This window comes from Sceloporus occidentalis, unplaced genomic scaffold (assembly GCF_023333645.1).
Source record: "Sceloporus occidentalis isolate IW3139 unplaced genomic scaffold, rSceOcc1.0.p SCAF_24, whole genome shotgun sequence".
Taxonomy (NCBI): Eukaryota; Metazoa; Chordata; class Lepidosauria; order Squamata; family Phrynosomatidae; genus Sceloporus; species Sceloporus occidentalis.
Window position 1 is genome coordinate 1,209,494 of NW_028317004.1, and position 17,120 is coordinate 1,226,613.

Here is a 17,120-nt window from a genome sequence, read left to right on the forward strand (position 1 = left end):
TCGTCTGGTATTGATTCGGCTTGTTGACCTCGTCTCTGGATTCTGATTTGGCTTATCCTGATTACCTGTCTGACCCGGTTGGTTCTTTGACTTTCTGGTTCCTGTTTGGCCTGGCCCAATCCGCCATCTGGGGTCCTACCTCACCATACCATTACAGTTTGACAGTTTTAAAATCATGGGAATTGACATAGTTACCCCACACTGGCGTGGAGGAAATATTAAAGAACAGTTGGCCAAACGAGAGACCTACAAGTTCCAGACGCATAAAAAAGGGGGACTGAACATGGAACTTGACATTTTAGCTTTTATGGATTAGATAACTATTTTAATGGAATTTCGTAATAATATTTATTATTTAAATATTAATCATTTTAGACATTTTTAAAAAAAAAAGAAAATAATAAATTGATGATTAAAAGATACTCTCATAGCAAGTTCTTTATATATAATTTATTTATTTATCTCTCCTACCAGTTTAATCATTACCTAGGTATGATATCCATAGTAGGTAAGAACCATTATGGCATGTCAGCTATATGGAACCATTAGAAGCAAAGTTTACAAAATCTATATAGCACTTTAGGACATTTTTATAAATTTATTTATTTACACATATTTATTTATTAAATATCTTAATCAGTAATTTTTAGAATTTATTGTTTTACATAATTTTATATACCTTGATTCTAGTACTTATATATTCACATACAAAAATTCTTTTAGAATACATTTATTTTATACAGTGAACTCCAGACACCTTGATTCTTGAAATTATTTTTATTTTTATTTATATAAATATTGGGACATATATACATCAAATAGATTTATACATAACTTGCATGGATATACAGTATATATATATATATATATATATATATATATATATCTTTGTTTAAACATACATTGAACATAGTAACGGAAACTTATAGGTACATACACATACAGGAATCAACAATCCCCTTAACGGGTCCTTTCTCCTCTTTTCTTTCATTTCTTCTCCCTTTTTGCACTGACTTAAATGGACAGATATGAAATAGATTCTTATTATTCACTCTCGAGTACTGCTCTAAACCGTCTGTTTCTACACTGTATTTGCAGGTATACATAATGTATGGAAATATATAGATATGGATCTACAGAATAACACAAAAACCCAGCTTTGCAGGTATAGATCAATCGGAATTCACATAAAAACACGGCAGTAAAGGTATATTTAAAACCCCCTAAATTACAGGCATAGATCACAGGTTGCACACCCCAAAGCCAGCCCTGGCGTCCACATTGCCCACATAGAACCTGGCCAGCACCCAAATTACCCACATAAGATTTGCCATCTTTGTCTTCATATAGCACAGCACAAGTCAACTTTGTCCCCAAACAGCCCGGCCTGTGCCATCTTTGTTCCATATACACCCGCCTGTGCCATCTTGGTCCCCAAGGTTCAAACATCCTGCTAGTTTTATATACAAACAATTTTACAGTCACTCACTAATTCACACTTTCATTCAGAAAATTCATCCACACATTAACTCATGCTCTCCCTCATTCAGACAACTCATGCTCTCCCTCATTCAGACAATTCATCCACATATTAACTCATGCTCTCCCTCATTCAGACAATTCATCCACATATTAACTTATGCTCTCCCTCATTCAGACAACTCATGCTCTCCCTCATTCAGACAATTCATCCACATATTAACTCATGCTCTCCCTCATTCAGACAATTCATCCACATATTAACTCATGCTCTCCCTCATTCAGAAAATTCACCCACATATTAACTCATGCTCTCCCTCATTCAGACAATTCACCCACCTATTAGCTCATGCTCTCTCTCATTTAGACAATTCACTCACATATTAACTCATGCTCTCCCTCATTCAGACAATTCACCAGCATATTAACTCATGCTCTCCCTCATTCAGACAACTCATGCTCTCCCTCATTCAGACAATTCATCCACATATTAACTCATGCTCTCCCTCATTCAGACAATTCATCCACATATTAACTCATGCTCTCCCTCATTCAGACAACTCATGCTCTCCCTCATTCAGACAATTCATCCACATATTAACTCATGCTCTCCCTCATTCAGACAATTCATCCACATATTAACTCATGCTCTCCTTCATTCAGACAACTCATGCTCTCCCTCATTCAGACAATTCACCCACATATTAACTCATGCTCTCCCTCATTCAGACAATTCACCCACATATTAACTCATGCTCTCCCTCATTCAGACAATTCACCCACCTATTAGCTCATGCTCTCTCTCATTTAGACAATTCACCCACATATTAACTCATGCTCTCCCTCATTCAGACAATTCACCAGCATATTAACTCATGCTCTCCCTCATTCACACAATGCATCCACACATTAATTCCCTCTTTACTTATTTAAATATTCTTACTACCCTCTTCCTCACTATCTACCGACCCTCTCCCTCCCCTTTCCCTACTACCCTCTTCCTCAATATCTACCCCCTGTCCTTCCCTTATTACTTTCGACCCCCTCTCCCTCCCTTATCACTTTGTAACCCCTCTCCCTACTTACTATCTACCCTCCCCCCTTTGTAGTTCTCTCACCTTTAGGTCCAGCGATGGGAGCACAAGGCTTCTGTCTTCCTTCTCTGCTGCCGTGCCCGCTGCTTCACTGCTGAGCGCCGAAATATGACGTCATATTTCGGCGCTCAGCATGAAATGCCGGCACCGTGACGGAGGTATAGGCCTCGTGGAGAGAATGGGGGGCGCCGAGCAGTTGCTAGGCGCCCCTCTCTCTCCTCCGCATTAAAAAAAAAAAAGACGGGATTTAAAGTCGCATTGCCACTTTATTCCAAATTCGGCAGGGGGGCAAGGATTAACCTAGGGGGGGCAAGGATTAAGCTAGGGGGGGCTATTGCCCCCCCTTGCCCCCCTGTAGTGACGCCACTGATTCTGATGAAATGGCCCACTGCAGAAAAAACTTGGACACCCCTGCTATAGATCATGACTGCCATTTATGTAACAGCCTGCATGAAATAAATGCCTGCATCTTTGTTTTTGTTCTTATTTACATATGTCCACAATCATAAGGGATCCAATCCAGATTATTTACTATATTTCCACTCCATAACCACTTACTCTTCTGCATTGTCTTCTCAATTACACGACCTAATCTAGATCGGTTGGCATCCTGAGATAATTACTTTCAAGAATGTTCAACCTATTTTTTAGTGTCTTACTTCCAATATCTTGCTGTGTTACCTTAAGAAGCTATATATTATTTTATTTTTAAGACCATTAAGGATGATTGTAAATCTAGTTTAGACAGTTGGTTGAACAGTTAGGAGCTGTTATATATAAAAATCTGGGCTACCCCTAGTCTGCACATATAATTTTCGACTGAATACATTAACTGTGTCTGAAGCCATGTTAAATTTACTAGCACAGTGTAAACAGCTTGCAAAGCATCCCCAAGGCTCCACTGGTGATGTTCAATAACAATGTCACAGATATTGCTGCTTACCATTGAAGTCAATATCAGATTCAAGAGCAAATTACAGATATTTTGTATTTAATATGCTCATATAATTCAATTACATAATACTCTATGAAGAATGCCCTTCCACTAAACAAGCTCTATTGAGTGATTTCAACAATGTTTACTAATGGTAATAAGGTGTTAAGCTAAACTTCAAATCAGAGTAGCCCAGTGGACAATTGCTAACTGCCCAGAAGACCAGTACCCATGGTCTCATTACACTGTTAATGTTGCAAGAAATTTAGTTATGTAATGCTTTTAAGATAATAACGTTAAAATTGAATGATTGATTTTAATATAGTATAACTAAATGAACAGTTATTGACAAATAGGTCTGCCAAATGTATGCAAATAAAGTAACCAAATTACCTCTGTGTGTAGCATATTATTCACCTCCAGATAAAGCTGGGGAAGTAGTGTTTCCTGAGCTAGAATTGTTCCTTGTTGAATTTTCAGACCTGATAGCAACTCGGCAGATAATATGAGGGTATTTCTATGGCTCTTAATATCAATTACATGTCTATCAGGTAAGATAACGCAAATATACTGTGATTTATTCCATTTGACTGTAATAAGTAAGGAAAATATAACTGTTCCTGAAATACAAATCTCTAACATATTCTAATCAGAGAGTATAATAATTAAAAATAATAAAACTGTTATTCAATCTATGTTTTTCAGGAATTCACAGCGATGTGCAGCTTGTCCAGTCAGACCCAGTGCTGGTAAAACCTGGAGCCTCTCAAACCCTGTCCTGTACAGGCTCAGGGTTCACATTCAGCAGTTATGGGATGCACTGGGTTAGACAGGCACCTAAAGGGGGGTTACAGTGGGTCTCTGCTATTAGCTCAGATGGGAGCGGCAAATACTATGAAGATTCCGTTAAAGGACGATTCACAATATCAAGAGACAACAATAAGAACACGGTATATTTACAAATGACGAGTCTGAAAACTGAGGACACTGCTGTATATTACTGTGCAAGAGACACAGTGACAAACATCCTACCAGAAGCAGAACGAAAATGAGTCCTTCCTTTCCTCAGTTTGCCAACAGTGGACAGCAGCAGCATATTATAGTATTGAATACCGAAGATTATACTCAGCACGTAACATATTTATAAGTAGGGGAAATAACAAACAGAATGCTGCCTCATACAGCATACCTCGAAACATAATCGATGTATAAAATGTTTCCACTGCATGTAAAGCAAATCTTCTTGACTGCCTCTATTGAAAGGCACAGTCCCACCACTCTGTTACTAGGTGACCATTTGTGACTGGCTGTTACTACTCCTATCTGATCCCTTCTAACATGCAGAGGTTAGTTACTGTCACATTACAGGCACTCTGTACTGTTGAAACCACTCTCACTCCATAGAATTTTTGGTTTTTAAACAAGCATACGCACTCAAAATTACATCAATTCATTATTTTGATTTATAACTCCAACAGCCATTGGCCATGGATCATGGGAGTTGTATTTTTTTAAATCAGATGATCAAGAGTTGTGAATAGGTTTTTTGTGTTTATATTTTAGGGCCAATGTAGATTTTTCTTAATCAGAATTATGTAATTTAACCCTATCTTACATGTGGTATGTCGTGTTCTGTGTTGCTTTGTGTGTAATTCTGCATGTATGTACAACTACATATATTGATGATATGTTTAATAAGAAGGATCTAGGCATTTAAGAAAATATTTCGTTTTTGTTTCATATTATATAATATGATAATTATAACTGATGATATACCGTATTTGCTCGATTATAAAACGACCCCCCAAATCTGAATATTAATTTAGGAAAGAAAGAAAAAGCCTGAATATAAGACGACCCTATAGGAAAAAAGTTTTACCAGTAAATGTTAATTCATCTAAACTATTTTCTTTTTAATAAAAGCTATGATTGAGAAAAATATTTTGGTTTTATTTCCTTCTATTTTCCAACCTGCCTCCCAGTTATGCACATCTGCCCCAGAAATGCCTTATACCCCCTATATGCCACTGTGCCCCATGATATGCCTTTTAACCCTCTAAATTCCACTGTGCCCCATGATATGCCTTTTAACCCTATATGCCACTGTGCCCCATGATATGCCTTTTGACCCCCTATGTGCCACTCTGCCTCCAGAAATGCCTTATACCCCTATATGCCACTCTGGCATTTAGAGGGTTAAAAGGCATATTATGGGGAAGAGTGGCATATAGAGAGGTTTAAGGCATTCAGGAGGCAGAGTGGCGTATAGAGGGTTAAAAAGGCATTTTTGGAGGCAGAGTGGCATTAAGGGGGTTAAAAGGCATTTCACAGAGCACTCTCCCTCCAGAAATGCCTTATGCCCCCCATTTAACACTCCCCCCCACACACACACACTTACCGGTGCTTCTGACTTCCCTGTCATGTAGCCGGGGCAGCGTGTAGATCCCACGCACTTACGCTGCAGCCGGCTACATGACAGGGAAGTCAGAAGCACCGGTAAGTGTGTGTGTGTAGGGGGGGGGTGTTAAATGGGGGGCATAAGGCATTTACGCTGCAGCCGAAAGGAGGCCGGCACCGGTGTGGGGAACTCTGATCTCTGACAGCCGGGGAAGGTCTGTGCGTTGGACGCAGACAACCCCCGCTGCTAGCCACGCCTCCTTCCTGCTGCAGCGGAAGTTGTCTACGCGAATTGCGTAGACATCTACACGCTGCCCCAGCAACACACCGGGGACTCAGAAGTACCGGTAAGTGGGGCGGGGGGGGGAGAGACAGGAGGATCCAGGTCCCCTGCAGCTGCGGGGGATCTGGATCTTAGTCGTCTCATAGTCAGAACTATTTGAGGTCTGATTATAAGACGACCCTGATTATGAGACGAGGGGTATTTTTCGTCTTATAATCGAGCAAATACGGTAATTATCATTCATACAGTGACACCAATTAACCGTATCGTTCACACAGTAATATAATCAATTTACTCCCTCTCCTCTCTCCTATCTCAAACATGGCGTGCCCTAACAACCCTATCTCTGTCTATAACTCCACTCTCACATTTGCTCTTGAACATGTAGCACCAGTTACTACTCGCTCCTCACGACGTTCACGCTTCCAACCCTGGCACGCGACTGTAACCCAACACCTACGACGATGTTCCCGCACTGCTGAACATAGTTGGCGAAAGTCTCATTCCATGTCTGACTTTCTGCACTATAAATTAATGCTACGTTCCTACTACTCTGCTCTCAACTTTGCTAAAGAAACCTACTTCACCTCCCTCATCTCCTCCCTGCCTCACAACACTAAACGACTCCTTAATACTTTCAATTCCCTGCTTCGACCGATCTCTGCTACCCCCTCCTCTAACCTTAATGCCTCTGACTTTGCCACATACTTCAATACTAAAATTCAAACTATCAGAGATGACATATCTGCACAGTCACCACCCTGCCCTCACCCTCCCTCTGACTTTGCGCCCCCTACCCACTGACCCACTGCCCAGGGCTAGATTGACGTAGGGGCTGATGGAGCTGCAGCTCCAGGCCCCTACCTTAAAATAGGCCCAGTCAGGACCGGACTGACTGGGCCTATGCAGCCTCTATGGTCGTCCTTAACGCAGGGCAAAAGGGGCAACTGCAACCGGGCAGCAACTGCGACCGGGCAGCCCCCACGATCAATTCCGCGGGGGCCTGCTACTTACCTGGCAGACGTGCTTCAGCAGCGTCTCTTCTACTGCCAGGGGGACGCAGGAATCCAACGGAGTCACGTTACGTACGTCACGTACGTCACATGACCCTGCTGCACATCTGTTTCCTCTGTGCAGTAGAACAGGTTGTTCGCAGAAGTCTGCGAGCGGCACGTACATCTTCAGTTCAGGTAAGGGGGTGAGGGAGGCTGTATGAAAGATTGAGTGAGTGAGTGAGTGAGTGAATTAACGAGTATCTGTGAAGGAGTGAGTGAATGAATGTTTGTGAAAGAGTACATGTAAATGAGTATCTGAATAAGGGAATTAATGAGTATCAATGTATGAATGAATATCTGAATGAGTGAATGATTATCTGTGAATTAGTGAATAAATATTTGTGAACGAGTGAATGAATATTTGTGTGTTATAGCATGGATGTGTAAGGGGGGGAAAGATGCCAAAGGCAGGCTGTTTTGGTGGCAAAGATGCCACAGGCGGGCAGTTTTGGTGGCAAAAATGCCACAGGCAGGCTGTTTTGGTGGCAAAAATGCCACAGGCAAGCTGTTTTGGGGGCAAAGATGGCAAGTCCTATTCTTCCCATCTGGGTCCTAGGCAGGTCTGGGTGCCAGATCTGATTTGATACTAAAGGGGGGGTGGATGGCATAAAAACACAATGTGGGGCTGGATGTCGGCAATACGCAAGGGTGTGGGGGCATTAATTAACAAGCAGGAGCTGGCTGGGGCATCACATAAATCAATACTAAAGTGGGGCTGTCTGGTGGGATAAATATACAATGTGGGGCTGGCTGGGGGCATAAATACACAATGGGGGGCTGGCAGCATCAATAAACACGAGAGGGCCAGCTGCGGGCATCACATAAATCAATACCAAAGGGAAACCGTCCGTGGAAACCCTCCGGATGCGGGTGTCAGTGTGGCAGAGCCTGTCCTGTTGTGTGTGTTTGGGTGTCGGTGTGGCAGGGCCTGTCCTGGTGTGTGTGTGTGTGGGTGTCGGTGTGGCAGAGCCTGTCCTTGTGTGTGTGTGTGTTTGGGTGTCGGTTTGGCAGAACCTCTCCTGGTGTGTGTGTGTCTGGGTGGCAGAGCCTGTCCTGGTGTGTATGTCTGGGTGGCAGAGCCTGTCCTGGTGTGTGTGTTTGGGTGTCGGTGTGGCAGAGCCTGTCCTGGTGTGTGTGTTTGGGTGTCGGTGTGGCAGAGTCTGTCCTTGTGTGTGTGTCTGGGTGGCAGAGCCTGTCCTGGTGTGTATTTAGTCATCTGTTTTCTGGCCCTTTACTTTCTGTAGGAATAAATTGAACTATTTAATTTTTACTTATGCAGAGATAACACGCCCTCCTGAATTTGTAGTCACTTCAGAGGACAAAACATTCTAGGCCCAGAAATCAGTGAGAGCAAAAGTAAAGGTATTGTGTTATTTACTCTATTTCAATCTGCATATCTTATTAAAAAGGATTAGTGGCACTAAATTGTGGCTTTAGGGGTCCCGTGTATTATGACTTTTTTTAGTCACATTGCTCCGCCTAGAGGATTTGCTGAGCGCCGCAATTCAGTTGGGGTGGTCTGAGGTCTGAGTTTCTTCCCTGCTGTGCTGTGAGTCTGTGACTGACAGACTCACTCGTCGTGAGGGTGATCTGACCAGCCAAGGCCCAAGGAGTGCCACACTGCCACAATTTTTTTTCTAAGTACCAACTAAATGGTCAAAGATTAGTTCCTGTTTTGAATCTTTCATTAAAGATATATATAGCACTTTATAAATTGCATGACGTTATGATTCATTTATTATATATTTTTGTAATGCTAATTGATTACAGTGACAAAAGCATGCTGAAATAGAACTAACAGACAACAAGAAATTGTATATTAAATTTGTCAGAATTTGGTTTAACAAAAAATAAATAAATGAAAATGGGCTGCTCAGTCTTAAATGCCCGGGCTTATTTTTTGTCTGGGCCTGCACTGACCTTTTCTGCCATGACTACATTAACTAATTTCTCTGCTGTCACTGAAGAGGATATACATGCTCTTCTTCTTTCCTCTTGTCCAACCACATGCCCCCTTGTCCCTTCCCATCTCACCCAGTCTCTTTCATCTACCCTTGTCCCTACTCTAGCTTATATCTTCAACCTCTCCCTCACTACTGGATCTGTCCCATCCTCCTTCAAGCATGCTACTATTACTCCTATCTTGAAAAAGTCTTCCCTTGACCCGACTGATCTCTCCATTTATCGTCCCATCTCCCTATTTCCTTTCACCTCCAAGCTACTTGAAAGAATTGTTTATACCCAATTAACTAAGTTTCTGGATTCCAACGTGTTGCTTGACCCTCTTCAATTAAATTACTTAATGCTTTTAAGGCAATAACATTAAACATGTAATGGTTTAAATGAACATTTATTTATAAACATGTCTGCACAATTATGCAAATAAAGTAACCAAATTACCCCTGTATGTAACATATTTTCCACCTCCAGATAAAGCAGGGGAAGTAGAGTTTCCTGAGCTAGAACTATTCATTACTGAATTTTCAGACCTGATAGCAACTTGGCAGCTAAAATGAGGGTATTTTTATGGCTGTTCATATCAATTATGTGTCTATCAGGTAAGATAACGCAAATATAGTGTGATTTATTCTATTTGACTGTAATATGTGAGGAAAACATAACTGTTCCTGAAATCTCTAAAATATTTTAATGTATGTCTTTCAGGAATTCACGGTGATGTCCAGCTTGTTCAGTCAGATGCAGTGCTGGTAAAACCTGGAGCCTCTCACACTCTGTCCTGTACAGTCTCAGGATTCACATTCAGTAGTTACTGGATGAGCTGGGTTAGACAGGCACCTAAAGGTGGGTTACAGTGGGTGTCTGCTATTAACCCAGATGGGAGCAGCAAATACTATGAAGATTCAGTTAAAGGACGATTCACAATATCAAGAGAAAACAATAAGAACATACTATATTTACAAATGACTGGTCTAAAAACTGAAGACACTGCTGTATATTACTGTGCAAGAGACACAGTGAAAAACATCTCACCAGAAGCAGAACATAAATTAGTCCTTTCTGTCTTCAGCCTGGCAACAGGGGGCAGCATGAGCATATTATAGTACTGTATACCAGCCATTTCACCTCTCAAGAAGTCTTTCCTCTTTGTTTTATTATTTACATTAAAAGCTAAGTATAAAAATATAAAATTAGCATACATGTATCTGCCTCTGAAAACATATTCAAACAGTCCTATGGCATATTTCTTCAAGTAATAACAATGAAACAATTCACCGGACCACATGAAATAGAAGGTAAATGGAAATAATGACGGTGCTCTACTCTACTGGGTAAGCAACAAAATAGCCCTCACCAATATGACAGCCAAGTGTAGAGGAGCTTCACGTGTCTGCTGACTATTATGTATCTCAATTCAACGGTGTATTGACTGAATAAACAATTCACTGAAAAGTGCTCGCCAAAGAATGCGCCATAGACACAGAACTTGTAGATAAACCAGGGTGGTAATTTAAATGGCAATCATAACACCAAACGGTTTCAATGTTCATACGCCACCTTCAAGGTGATACATAAACATAAATGACTGAATAAGGCAATTTATATTCACTCCCCTCCAAAACTACAATACAAAATGTAATAGTACAAAAATACAACAATACTACATTCTTCAAAACCACAGGCCAAGTTACTTCTCTGTTTAAACCTACAGAGTTATTTTCATTATGTAGCGCTATTAATTTGCAAATCCAAAAAGGTTTGCACCTTAAGAGAGCTTTAACCCTATCTCTCCCTTGCTTTTGTATGGTTATAGATTCTAACCCCAAAAAATCTCAAAGTAGCAAGAGAGCCGTGGCAAGCCATATGATAATGTACGGTCATGGCATTTTGCCTATCCTTATCTGTGCCCACAATTTTGAGAACATTTAGAATAACAGAATTATGTTCTGCCATCCTTTCTTTTAAAAGCCTCTGGGTACATCCCACATAAATCGTGGATCATGGGTAAATAAACAAAAATACAACAAAAAGGAGTGGTACAGTTGATAAATTGGCTTATATACACTAGCTTGCCCGTGTATATGTAGAAGATAATACCGTATTTGCTCGATTATAAGACGACCCCCCAAATCTGAATATTAATTTAGGAAAAAAAGAAAAAGCCTGAATATAAGATGACCCTATAGGAAAAAAGTTTTACCAGTAAATGTTAATTCATATAAACTATTTTTTTTTTATAAAAGCTATGATTGAGAAAAATATTTTGGTTTTATTTCCTTCTATTTTCCAACCTGCCCCCCAGTTATGCACATCTGCCCCAGAAATGCCTTATACCCCTTATATGCCACTGTGCCCCATGATATGCCTTTTAACCCTCTAAATTCCACTGTGCCCCATGATATGCCTTTTAACCCTATATGCCACTGTGCCCCATGATATGCCTTTTGACCCCCTATGTGCCACTCTGCCTCCAGAAATGCCTTATACCCCTATATGCCACTCTGGCATTTAGAGGGTTAAAAGGCATATTATGGGGAAGAGTGGCATATAGGGAGGTTTAAGGCATTCAGGAGGCAGAGTGACGTATAGAGGGTTAAAAAGGCATTTCTGGAGGCAGAGTGGCATTAAGGGGGTTAAAAGGCATTTCACAGAGCACTCTGCCTCCAGAAATGCCTTATGCCCCCCATTTAACACTCCCCCGCCCCCCCCCAACTTACCGGTGCTTCTGACTTCCCTGTCATGTAGCCGGGGCAGCGTGTAGATCCCACGCACTTACGCTGCAGCCGGAAGGAGGCGTGGCTAGCAGCGGGGGTTGTCTGCGTCCATCGCGCAGACCTTCACCGGCACCGGTGCGGGGAACTCTGATCTCTGACAGCCGGGGAAGGTCTGCGTGATGGACGCAGACAACCCCCGCTGCTAGCCACACCTCCTTCCTGCTGCAGCGGAAGTTGTCTACGCGAATCGCGTAGACATCTACACGCTGCCCTAGCTACACACCGGGGACTCAAAAGTACCGGTAAGTGGGGCGGGGGGGGAGACAGGAGGATCCAGGTCCCCTGCAGCTGCGGGGGATCTGGATCTTAGTCATCTCATAGTCAGACCTATTTGAGGTCTGATTATAAGATGACCCCGATTATAAGACGAGGGGTATTTTTCAGAGCATTTGCTCTGAAAAAAACCTTGTCTTATAATCGAGCAAATACGGTATATCGTATTTGCCCGAATATACAGAAAAAAGGTTGGAATACAGCACTCAGTTGTGAGATGGTGCACGAGCCAGGGTACCACCAAGTCCTTCAATAAATCCAAAATAAAGAAGCAGAGGCTCAGCACTCAAATGGTAAGGTGACCTGGGTGATGAAACGTTGCCTGTGTGAAATAAACTCACCTCACCATTTGAGTGCTGAGCCTCTGCTTCTTTATTTTGGATTTGCCCGAATATAGGCCGCACTTCCCCCCCCACTTTAAGTCTTTAAGTGGGGGTGCAGCCTATAATCAAGGTTTAGCGCAGGGATGCGCAATTCGTATCGCCTGGGACATGCAGTTCTGCCCCCCTCTAAATATGAAAGCTGGAGACTCCACTGTATTAACATCAAAACAATGTACAGCACAGAACAAGTTTCAAATTAAAACATTTTTTTTAGAACTCATGTATATATTCCCAAAAATGATGTATCGGAAATATTAACAACTATGCTCTTGGTTAAAATAATCTACACTTCTTAAGCCTCCACTCTGCTCTGCTCCACACCAGATCACCATCTCTATAGATCATGTCTGCCATTTATGTAACAGCCTGCATGAAATAAATGCCCGCATCTTTGTTTTCGTTCTTATTTACATATGTCCACAATCATAAGGGATCCAATCAAGACCATTTACTATATTTCCACTCCATAACCACTTACTCTTCTGCATTGTCTTCTCAATTACACAACCTAATCTAGATCGGTTGGCATCCTGACATAATTACTTTCAAGAATGTTCAACCTATTTTTTAGTGTCTTACTTCCAATATCTTGCTGTGTAACCTTAAGAAGCTATATATTATTTTATTTTTAAGACCATTAAGGATGATTGTAAATCTAGTTTAGACAGTTGGTTGAACAGTTAGGAGCTGTTATATATAAAAATCTGGGCTACCCCTAGTCTGCACATATAATTTTCGACTGAATACATTAACTGTGTCTGAAGCCATGTTAAATTTACTAGCACAGTGTAAACAGCTTGCAAAGCATCCCCAAGGCTCCACTGGTGATGTTCAATAACAATGTCACAGATATTGCTGCTTACCATTGAAGTCAATATCAGATTCAAGAGCAAATTACAGATATTTTTTATTTAATATGCTCTTATAATTCAATTATTCAAGGGAATGCCCTTCCACTAAACAGCCAAGGCAACCGATCTTACGCGGGCCGCACCTAGAGCCCTGCTACTTACCTGTGGGAGGGTCTTCTGTACTGCATAGAGGAAGCGGAACCTAGCAGAGTTCACGTGACATCACATGACTCCGCTCCAGTCCCGCTTCCTCTGTGTTTTACCAGAGAATGCAGAGGGAGGCCGCGCCCTCTGCTGAAGTCTGTGAGCGGCGTCCAGGAGTTGCAGTGCAGGTAAGGGGTGGGGAGGGAGTTTGAATGAGAATGTGTGATTGAGGGAATGAATCTGTGAATGAATGAGTATATGAATAAATGAGTGTGTGTGTGTGTGTGTGTGTGTGTGATAGCATGGATGTGTAAGTGCTGGAACCTAGGCATGATAGGACTGTGATTGCTGTTAGCAATCACACTCCTATCATGCCAAGTCAGCCAGTACATGCTGAAACCTAGCTAGCTGCCCCCCTTGTCTATGGATGCTGCCAGCAGTATGGGGTCTGCACATCACTTACAGCCACCCTGTACCAGCATGTACTGGCTGACTTGGCATGATAGGAGTGTGATTGCTAACAGCAATCACAGTCCCATCATGCCTAGATTTCAGCATTTACTGGTTGGATGTGTAAGTGCTGGAACCTAGGCATGATGGGACTTTGATTGCTGTTAGCAATCAAACTCCTATCATGCCAAGTCAGCCAGTACATGCTGAAACCTAGCTAGCTGCCCCCCTTGTCTATTGATGCTGCCAGCAGTTTGGGGTCTGCCCATCACTTACAGCCACCCTGTACCAGCATACACTGGCTGACTTGGCATGATAGGAGTGTGACTGCTAACAGCAATCACAGTCCCATCATGCCTAGGTTTCAGCGTTTACTGGTTGGACGTGTAAGTGCTGGAACCTAGGCATGATTGGACTTTGATTGCAGTTAGCAATCACACTCCTATCATGCCAAGTCAGCCAGTACATGCTGAAACCTAGCTAGCTGCCCCCCTTGTGTATTGATGCTGCCAGCAGTTTGGGGTCTGCACATCACTTAAAGCCACCCTGTACCAGCATGTACTGGCTGACTTGGCATGATAGGAGTGTGATTGCTAACAGCAATCATAGTCCCATCATGCCTAGGTTCCAGCATTTACTGGTTGGATGTGTAAGTGCTGGAACCTAGGCATGATGGGACTTTGATTGGTGTTAGCAATCACACTCCTATCATGCCAAGTCAGCCAGTACATGCTAAAACCTAGCTAGCTGCCCCCCTTGTGTATTGATGCTGCCAGCAGTATGGGGTCTACACATCACTTACAGCCACCCTGTACCAGCATGTACTGGCTGACCTGGCATGATAGGAGTGTGATTGCTAACAGCAATCACAGCAAGCACAGTCCCATCATGCCTAGGTACCAGCATTTACTGGTTGCCTGGGTATGATAGGAGTGTGATTGCTGTTTGGGCAGTGTGGACGGCAGGGCTGGCTTTGGGGTGTGCAACCTGTGATCTATGCCTGTAATTTAGGGGGTTTTAAATATACCTTTAATGCCGTGTTTTTATGTGAATTCCAATTGATCTTTACCTGCAAAGCTGGGTTTTTGCGTTATTCTGTAGATCCATATCTATATATTTCCATACATAATTTATGTATACCTGCAAATACAGTGTTTGTATGTCTTATTCAGTTAATACCTGCAATGCTGTTTCCATGTATTTATTTGATCTATACCTGCAATGCTACGTTTCATATACTATTGTATACCTGCAAATATAGGATTTGTATGTCTGATTCTGTTTACTTGATATATACCTTCAGTGCTGAGATCACAAGTGAATTTCAGTTGATCTATCCATGCAAAGCTTGGTTTGTGTGTTAATGTGTTGATCTATACCTGCTATCGGCAACTGGGGCTAATATTAATATATATGGGCAGCAGGGGCAAAAACACTAAAATCCATCCTGATGCAGATGTCTGTGACGTGGATTGTGTCCTGCTGTTTGTGTGTTTTTGGTTATCAGTGTAGCTGAGCCTGTCCTCGGGTGTGTGTGTATAGGTGTTGGTGTGGCAGAGCCTGTCCTGGTGTTTGTTTGGGTGTTGGTGTGGCAGAGCCTGTCCTGGTGTGTGTGTTCAGTTGTCAGTGTGGCAGAGCTTGTCCTAGGGTGTGTGTTTGGGTGTCAGTGTGTCAGAGCCTGTCCGTGTGTGTGTGTTTGGATGTGGGTGTGGAAGAGCCTGTCCTGATGTGTGTGTTCAGTTGTCAGTGTGGTAGAGCCTGTCCTGGTGTGTGTGTGTGGGTGTCTGTGTGGCAGAGCCTGTCCTGGTGTGTGTGTGTTTGGATGTGGCAAAGCCTGTCCTGATGTGTGTGGGTGTCTGTGTGGCAGAGCCTGTCCTGGTGTGTGTGTGTATGTTTGGTTGTCGGTGTCGCAGAGCCTGTCCTGGTGTGTGTGTCTGAGTGTTGGTGTGACAGAGCCTGTGTTGGTGTGTGTGTCTGGGTGTTGGTGTGTGTGTTTGGTCATCTGTTCCTGACACTTAACTTACAGTAGGAATTATTTAATTTATATTTGTCCAGAGATAAAATGCCCTGAACGTAAATGAACAAAACGTTCAAGGCCCTGAAATCATTTAGTGGAAAAGTTATTTATTGTGTTATAATATTTATTTCAAGGATTAGTCGCACTCAATTGTGGCTTCAGGCTTCCCATGTTGAATGATCAAGTATTATTTTAGCCCAATAACAAAAGTATAATTCCATAGCACATTACTTTTGGAAATTATGAATGCCCCCCCAGTTTGACTGTGATATCTTGTGTGCCCCCCCTATATATTGTTTCTAGAGTCGCCACTGCTACCCGCTCTCTTCGTTCCTGTCACGACCTGCTGCTTTCTTCTACTGTTGTTACCTCTTCCCACTCCCGTATTCAGGATTTCACCCGTGCCGCTCCCCTCCTATGGAATCCCCTTCCCCATTCAGTCAGACTTTCTGCCTCATACACGACTTTCAAAACCTCTCTGAAAACCCACTTGTTCAGGGAAGCATACAACATTGCTTTACAGTACTCCCAACCATCATCCTAATCACAGCCATCGGAACAAACGGCTTCAACACATCAGAAGCAGATCAACTCATCCTCACTCAAGCTGTCCTCTCCTATTGTCTTACTCCCCTCAACCACCGACTAGATTTTAAGCTCGCAAGAGCAGGGCCCTCTTCTCCTTTGCACATGTTTGTTATTGTATGTGTTATTGTATGTGTTTATATATTGTTCTAATGAATGTAACAGTGCTGCGGAATCGGCCGGCGCTTTATAAATAAATGTAATGTAATGTACCAGACAAAGGCAGAACTTAATAAAGGAATATTTATTATGAACAAGAAAATAGTCACAGTGCATACAAAAAAGATGATAAACAGATTATTTACACCAAACAGATAAAATAGAAAGGAGAAATTAACTTTATACCTTTTCCAGTTCATCTTGAGTTTCCAAGACGGCCCAGAGGTGGTATAAGCGGAAGCAAGGTGTACCTATATGAACCCTAAGTGACCTCCCCCTTGTG